The following is a 7,931-nucleotide window of genomic DNA, read 5'->3' as shown; positions in this document are numbered from 1 at the left end:
GAAATGGTAGAGATAATGCTCGGATTTTTAAGGGGAACTTCTAAACTTAGAGATCAATTTCATTCCTATGAAATCTAATTTTTACATAATAATTTGAGAACATGAGGATATTTATAGTCTCCCCCACAAAAGAAGTTAGTGACCTGGATTTAATCTCAATAATAGTGAAAATGAAGAAATATTGCTACTCAACATGTCATGAATAAGGGAAAATTGAAAGTAAAAAATATATTTAATAATAGATAGTTTTGTTTTGGAGATGTAAGGTATCAATCCCTATACCTCTCGCATACAAAGTAAGTGCTTTACCATCTGAGCTACGTCCTCACAATTCTTAGGTTACAAAACCCTAAACGTCTCGTCCTCAATAATAGTGAAAATGAAAAACTATCTGTGCTCATCATGTAGTAAATATGAAAATTTTGAAAAGAAATAATATATTTAATAATCGATTCATTTGAAGAAGAAAGGTACCGATCCCGTACTTCCCACATGGGAAGCTCTACCATCTGAGCTACATCCCCACGATTCTTACATTAGAAAACTCTAAATAACCCGTCATCAATAATTGTGAAAATGAAAAAAATTTCTCCGCTCGTTATGTCATAAATAAGGAGCTACGTCCCCACAATTCTTAGGTTACAAAACCCTAAACGTCTCGTCCTCAATAATAGTGAAAATGAAAAACTATCTGTGCTCATCATGTAGTAAATATGAAAATTTTGAAAAGAAATAATATATTTAATAATCGATTCATTTGAAGAAGAAAGGTACCGATCCCGTACTTCCCACATGGGAAGCTCTACCATCTGAGCTACATCCCCACGATTCTTACATTAGAAAACCCTAAATAACCCGTCATCAATAATTGTGAAAATGAAAAAAATTTCTCCGCTCGTTATGTCATAAATAAGGAAAGATTAAACAGAAATAAAATGTTAATAATAAAAAACAAATAGTTTCTTTTGGAGATGCAGGGTATCTCGATCCCCATACCTCTCGCATGCTACATTCCCACAATACTTGCACCACAAAACCGTAAATTTCCCGTCATGAAGAAATATTGCTACTCAACATGTCATGACTAAGGAAAAATTGAAAAGAAATTACATATTTAATGATAGATAGTATTATTTTGGAGATGCAAGGTATCGATCCCCGTACCTCTCACATGCAAAGCGAGCACTCTACCATCTAAGCTACATCCCCACGATTCTCATGTCACAAAATCCTAAACGTCTCGTCATCAATAATAGGTCCAAAATGGGAGAAAATTAGGTATAATTTATGAATCACTTCAACATAGAATGCATTGATATCATTATTTGAAGGGGCATTTCGAGAATCGAACTTGAGACCTCTAAAACCCAAAGCAAGAATCATACCACTAGACCAAATGCCCTTGTTATGCCACTTAAAACGTATGTATGAATCCTTGTGCCTAGGTATTAAGGTCGTATTTTGTCGTATTACATGAAACACATGAAGTCCTCGATGCGCTTGAATTGAAGCCTTGGATGTAGAATGTGTCTTAATAACGTAATAAGAACAAAGAGCTCTCTACAAGACATGCTTCAGATTTGGATAGGCATACTTACCAAAAGTGGGAAAAATGAAATGATATTAAGAGCATTATCATTATAGTTTTTATGGCCTTAATTTTTGTTTTTTTTTTTTTCTTAATTACATAAGATGGTAAGTATAAAGCCTTGGGATGTAAAGAAAGACTTTAGGTTGCTACTTAATGGCCAAGCCCTTACGAACATGTTTAACTTTTGATACCTCTTTTCTAATTCCTTTATGTCGACTTTGTTGCCCAACAATTAATGTAGAGAAGTTAAGAGGTATGTTTGAAAAGTAAATAATAGGAACAACAAGTTTATATAAATATGAAGTCCTTCGATAAGAAAAGATTTAGATATAGGGGCATTTGAGATTGCACCGTAAGTGAGGGTCGTACCACTAAACCAAATGTCTTTTCTTGAATACCCAATATTTTTAGCTTCTACTCAAATATATTTTTCTCTATGTGGTTGGACGGCTATAAAATGAAAAGTTGATGGCCTAATATTTTACTTGTAAGTAAGACATTATATATTGAATTGTTATAATATACAAGGGTTATCAAATAAACCAACAACCCAACAAAGGAAACAAACTAATCAATTTGAGTTGGATTGATTCGGTTTAGTTCATCAGTTTGTTTAATTTAATTCTTCTATTTTGCCTCGTATGACAAGGAAATAAAGTTGTATTGAATGCACCTTAGTTTCATTTATGACAAACTCATATGAAACATACTGGCATTAATAGTACTAAGAGTTGGAATCTATAAGCATTTCATAAACTTAAGTGCAAACCATGCTTCTTTAAAGATGAGATAAACTTTAGTTAAGTAATGGTAACTTTAAATTACTTCATGTGGAGCTTCAATTACTCTATGCTAGTTACAATCTTTAGGATTGACTAATTGGACACTAGTTCATGGAGGGAAATTTTTGTGTAATTATCAACTACAAATTATGTTTTCAAATGTTTAGGTCATAATTTAGGTAGTTGGTATTATGAGTCGTAAACTTGTTTTTTTTGCATAAAACGGATTTAGTTGAATTGTTATTACTGATAAGATGGAGAAAGAAATTGGCTTTGAAATGACTAATAGACCTAGGTTCATCGTTGTTGTCTTCTAACTGTGATTTTGCAAAAAGCTTAACTAATATAAACTATCATCCCACCAGAACTTTAAGGTAAATCAAGAATATACCGTACACATCATTCAAGATGGCAATAAAATGGAGTTAAATTGAACCCACTTTAGTTTCATATTTGGTGTGTTCAAGATAAAGCATAATTGTATTTATGATATTGAGCTTGGGGTCTATAAGAATTTAATGATCATAAGAGAAATTCCTGTTTTATTAGAGGAGACCAACTTTATTCAAGCTACTAGGAGTTCAAACTAGCTTAAGAGTTGTGTGGTGCTCATTTTATCCATGTTCTCCACTTCCTCCCATTTCCTCCTCTTCCTCCATCCCATTCTTTATTTCTCTTCCCATTTCTCAATCTCCAACTCATTCTTTCTTCATCCCACCAATGCGGATTTGAATAAAGAAGGAGAAAAAGAAAGAGAGTGAAGGAAGTCGGTATGGATTTAGCTTTGGAACTAGACATCCATGAGTATGATCTAACGAACATCAATACAAAAAATTTAGTGACTTCTCTTTGGACCAACCAGGTAAGTGGTGTTACTATTGGCTTGGTTGGATGAATTGTATGAGGTATTAACAACGCGTGCTCCATAGCCCCTCCACGTGTTGTACTTTGTGAGTGTTTGACATATATTATGTTATGTTATGCCGTAACACGAGTTCAAATGAAGATTAATTTCTCAATTTTTTTTTAAGTTCAAATTTTTAGGAATTTATTGAGAGATTTAGAGACCAAATTTAAATATGATAGGGAAGAAAAAATAGTTACAAATATTAAAAAAAAACTCATTAAAAGTATAAAAGGAAATAATTAAAAAATAGGAAAATGGGTCGAAATTAATGCTAGGGTAAATTTTTCATTTTGATCCATCCTTCCTAAGTAGGGGATAGTAAGATCGCTAATTAGAGTTCAATAAAGAGGAAAAATAAAGAAAGAAAAAAAAAGGGCGAAAAAGAAGAATATAACTAGAGTTTAATAAAGAGTTGTTTATATCAAAGTAGCCGAATTTTAGATTATACAGATTTTTTCTTAGGATAAAGAGTCGTATATCTCTATGACTCAGCTCAATGACACGTCTCGCGGCGATCAAGTAAGCAGTCTAACCCTATTTTGAAGTATATGATATGTTGTAAAACTTGTATGAATTTATTGTATGTTTTGAGTTTTTTGGTAGTTATAAAATGTCCTCGGACATTAAAGAGTGAATGTTAAGCATATAAGAGAATAATGGATCAAAGTTATAGTGTCAAGATATGCTGAGGAGGAAAAGAGTGGTCGTGAGATATCTCACTAGCCTTAGGAAAACAGAGAGTTGTCGCTGCAGAGTGCAATACATTTAACCAATGGAATTTTGGTACTAGAAATGATGAAACTGGAGATTGTCCCCAAACGTCTATATAGATTATTTCCAATCGCACTTTCTTTGGTTCTCTGGCAGCCTTTGTGAAGCTAACTCGTTTATATTTTTCCATAACGTAGCTCTCACAAACACCCATATCAATAGATTTTAGGTCTTCTAAAACTCCATTCACAGCCATCATCTTCATTTCTTTGACGCTCATATGTGCAAGTCTATTGACACTACTGTAGGGTGTATAAACATGGTTGCTGTTACTACGAGTTGTGCATAGGGTTCACCCTACAGTGGTGTATAGGGTTCCAGATTTTGTGTCATGCTACCACCATGACACCCTTCACAATCTTCCCCTAACTCTTTCGAAACTTGGCTACATAACCTATGCTATCCAACTGACCAATAGAGATCAGATTCTTTCTTGAGATCAGGAATATATTTGATATCCTATAATGTCCACTCATTTCCTGCTAGAGTTTGTATGTAGACTGTAAGGACCGGGCTGACTCGATGACTCTAAAAAGACGGGTAAATTGTTCAACAAAATAAAACAACCAAAACTTAAAACATATCAAACATTATATCAAAATAAAGTTTATACAAAGTATTTTAAAACACAACACAACAATTAAAACACAAGTTAAGGGACGACACAAAAGGGTTGAAGGACGACGGGTGAGGTTTGTCTATGGCACCTGCTCCAGAGTCCGCTCCCGACCTCGACCAGCTCCTTATTTCCTGAAAAAAAAAATGGAGAATAAGGAATGAGTACAAAGACTCAGTAAGCAGCCTACTTGTAAGCTCTTAATCGTGTCCTTGATATGCTAGGGTACCACACTTTTTCTTTTCATGTTCATATGCTAGGGTACCACACTTTTTCTTTTCATGTTCTTATTTTTGTTCTTGTTCTTGTTGTAAGTTCTTGTTATGTCTCTTTATTCGTTCTCCAAGACACTTCCCTTATGACTTACGGTACTAGACATAAACTTGTCATCCTGTGTCCGAGGCTTCATGAGTTCCAAGTGACACAGTCTTAATACCTACGCTCAAGGCTTCATATGTTCCAAACAGCGTAGTCTAAGTCATAAACATGATGTACCGTGGGAGGTCTTAGGAGGTTCTTAATTCATGGCTAGGATAACTTACTCTCTTCTTCCTTCATCGTGGCCATAGGTGCTCCCCATGATAGACCATAAAGGTCACGTGATCGATACATGCATGAATATGACATAGACCATAAAGGTCACGTGATCGATGCATGCATGAATATGGCCTAGACCATAAAGGTCGCATAATCTAACATAGACCATATAGGTCGCGTGATCGGTGCATACATGAACATAGCATCTTGCAAATCATAACATGGCGCAGGACATCTCATCTAGGTGAGGGGAATGAGGCCAAACATGACATCCTGCAAAGCAAACACGGTGCAGGGCATCCCACCTAGAAGAGGAAAAAGACCTCCTTAGAAAGCACCGCATGGTGGGAGTTATGGGCCACAATTAGACATGCTTAGAGTAATACCTAGTATTCTTGAATTTTCATGTCTAAGGACTTTGGTCCTCATCTTTGAGTGGTACCTAGCATTCTTCTTATCTTGGTAGTTGTAAAGCTTGTTTGGTAATGTTCTTGGCTCTTAACCTTGTAAGTTTCTAAGGTTCTTATTTTCTTGAAGCATAAATTGAACATGCATTCAAATCATATGAACCCATCTTAGCGTGAGTTGTTCTAGAAGGTCATAGATTCCTAGGGAGTTCTTTAGAGGGTTTTAGAAGAGTCTTGAATCTTGACACGTTTTCTTTAGGCGTTTCCATCTTGGCTTATGTTCCAAACTTGCTCCAACCAACTTGAAATCTTGAGCTTATCCTCGTGTCATACAAAATAGACCTTATAGGACATGGTTGGTGATTTGGAGCATATTTAGACCTTGAGCTAGGATATGACTTCTTGTTTTGTTTTCAAGAACTAACCCTTAGAGGTTGTCATGTCATATATCGTGTTTTAGTCCTGAAAACACTTTCAAAGTAACCCTTAGTTTTCTCCTCATGAGTGCATAAGTGACATTATCATAAATGTGGCATCCTGCTAGCATATCGTGTTGCAGGGCATCTCATTTAGGTGAGGAAAATAATAAGTCCATCATGACAACCTGCTCATGGTACATATAGCAGGGCATCTCACCTAAAGAGGAATAGGGATCTCGTGGTACAATTCATGATGAGATATAAAGGTTACTCCTGGCATGGATCCTAGCAACTTGTTAAGCATACCATCTGCATTAACCTAGGTGTTTCTTGTATTCTTGGGGATCCTAGGTTTATGCATAACGTCTTGGGTCAAGCTTGGAACTTAAAGGTTCTTCTTAGGAATAGCCCAACGTAACCTTGTGCACTTATAATCTTATTAGCAACCAAGGATACCTATGGGGAATCTTTTATTTCATGGGTACCTCATTAGTCATTCTAGGAGGTAAAGTCATGTGGATTGTGATGTACATTTTCCCCATATCTTGGTTTCGCTATCTAACGTTTCCCAACGACTCCTAAACTTCATTACCTTATACAACATCCTGAGATAAGGATTCATAAAACATTTCATAATGTTGGTAGGTCATTTAGGGCTTGACCCGTAGGTAGTCTTCCTTAGGGGCATTATGGTAATTTCCCCCTAATTCTTGGTTTTGCTACTTAACGAGTTCCAATGGATTTTAAACTTCACCACCTCATCAAGAATCATAAAATCATCAAGAATCATAAAATAAGATCTATGGTAGAGTTTCATAGCATTTGGAGGTCATCTAGGTCATGAACCATAGGTAGATATCCTTAAGGGCATTATGGTCATTTTGCCCCGTTTCTTGGTTTACCTACTTATCCTTATCCATTGACCACTAAATTTTACACATAATCTAAGCATGCTATAATATGATCATCATTAAAATTTCATAGGCATCAGGGCTCATTTAGTGGGTTATTTTAATGTTCCTTAAATCTCGAGCAATTTGATCGATTCAAGGCCTTAACTTACGGTTCTTTGAGTTTTTCTTTCATAGATCCTTGTGTAATACTTGGGTTAGGGTTCATATGAAATTCTAAGCGATTCCTACAAGTATTTCTTAAGAAAAGTCCAAGGTGGCTACTTACCTCATTGTCGACATTTGGGACCTTCGTTCTTCAGCTTCCGGTACCCAAATTACTTCACATTTCCTTCCATAGACTCCTTATTGTGTCTAGTTTCTGGAACCATAAGTTTTGTCATGAGAACCAGTATGGAAGGGGGTTAAAATTGAGGGAAGGTCAGATTTTGGGCTGACTTGGCCGGTTCAACTGAACCGGCCATGTCATCGTCTTCTTCCTCTAGACAGGAAGAAGACACGCCCGTCCTTTGCGCCGCCGTCTGAAAGTGGCCTTCCACAGCCTCGATATCTTTGTCTCTCCCCTCGATTTCTTCATTAAACTTAACGATGGTGTTACAAGGAATAGCTTGAGATTGATTTCATACTTTTCGTGTATCACAGCCTAAGATATTGTGCTCCAAAGTTCGTCCAAAATCATTTCCCCATGCCGAAGCTAAAACAGGGGATTTCTTATCGGGTAGCCAATTCTAGGGGTTCTCAAGGCCCGATTTCTTCATGGAACCTCTTCCATATCCTTTTCTCATGCTATAGGAATTGGTTTGGAGGAATGTCTTTGAGTGTGGGTCCTTAATTTCGAGAAATCATTCTCGGTATGCAACTCACCCGAAATGTTGGATTTGTTATCACTTGGGTATCTTGTTATACGACGTTTCAGCTCTCGATTCCTTCATATAAATTGTGGGTAATCTTATTTAGAAACTACAGGAATAAGTTTGAGGAGGAATGGTG

This window comes from Cucurbita pepo, chromosome 3, assembly GCF_057944985.1.
Source record: "Cucurbita pepo subsp. pepo isolate OVF chromosome 3, ASM5794498v1, whole genome shotgun sequence".
Taxonomy (NCBI): domain Eukaryota; kingdom Viridiplantae; phylum Streptophyta; class Magnoliopsida; order Cucurbitales; family Cucurbitaceae; genus Cucurbita; species Cucurbita pepo.
The sequence above is the reverse complement of the archived record's forward strand: the minus strand, read 5'-3'. Positions refer to the sequence as shown.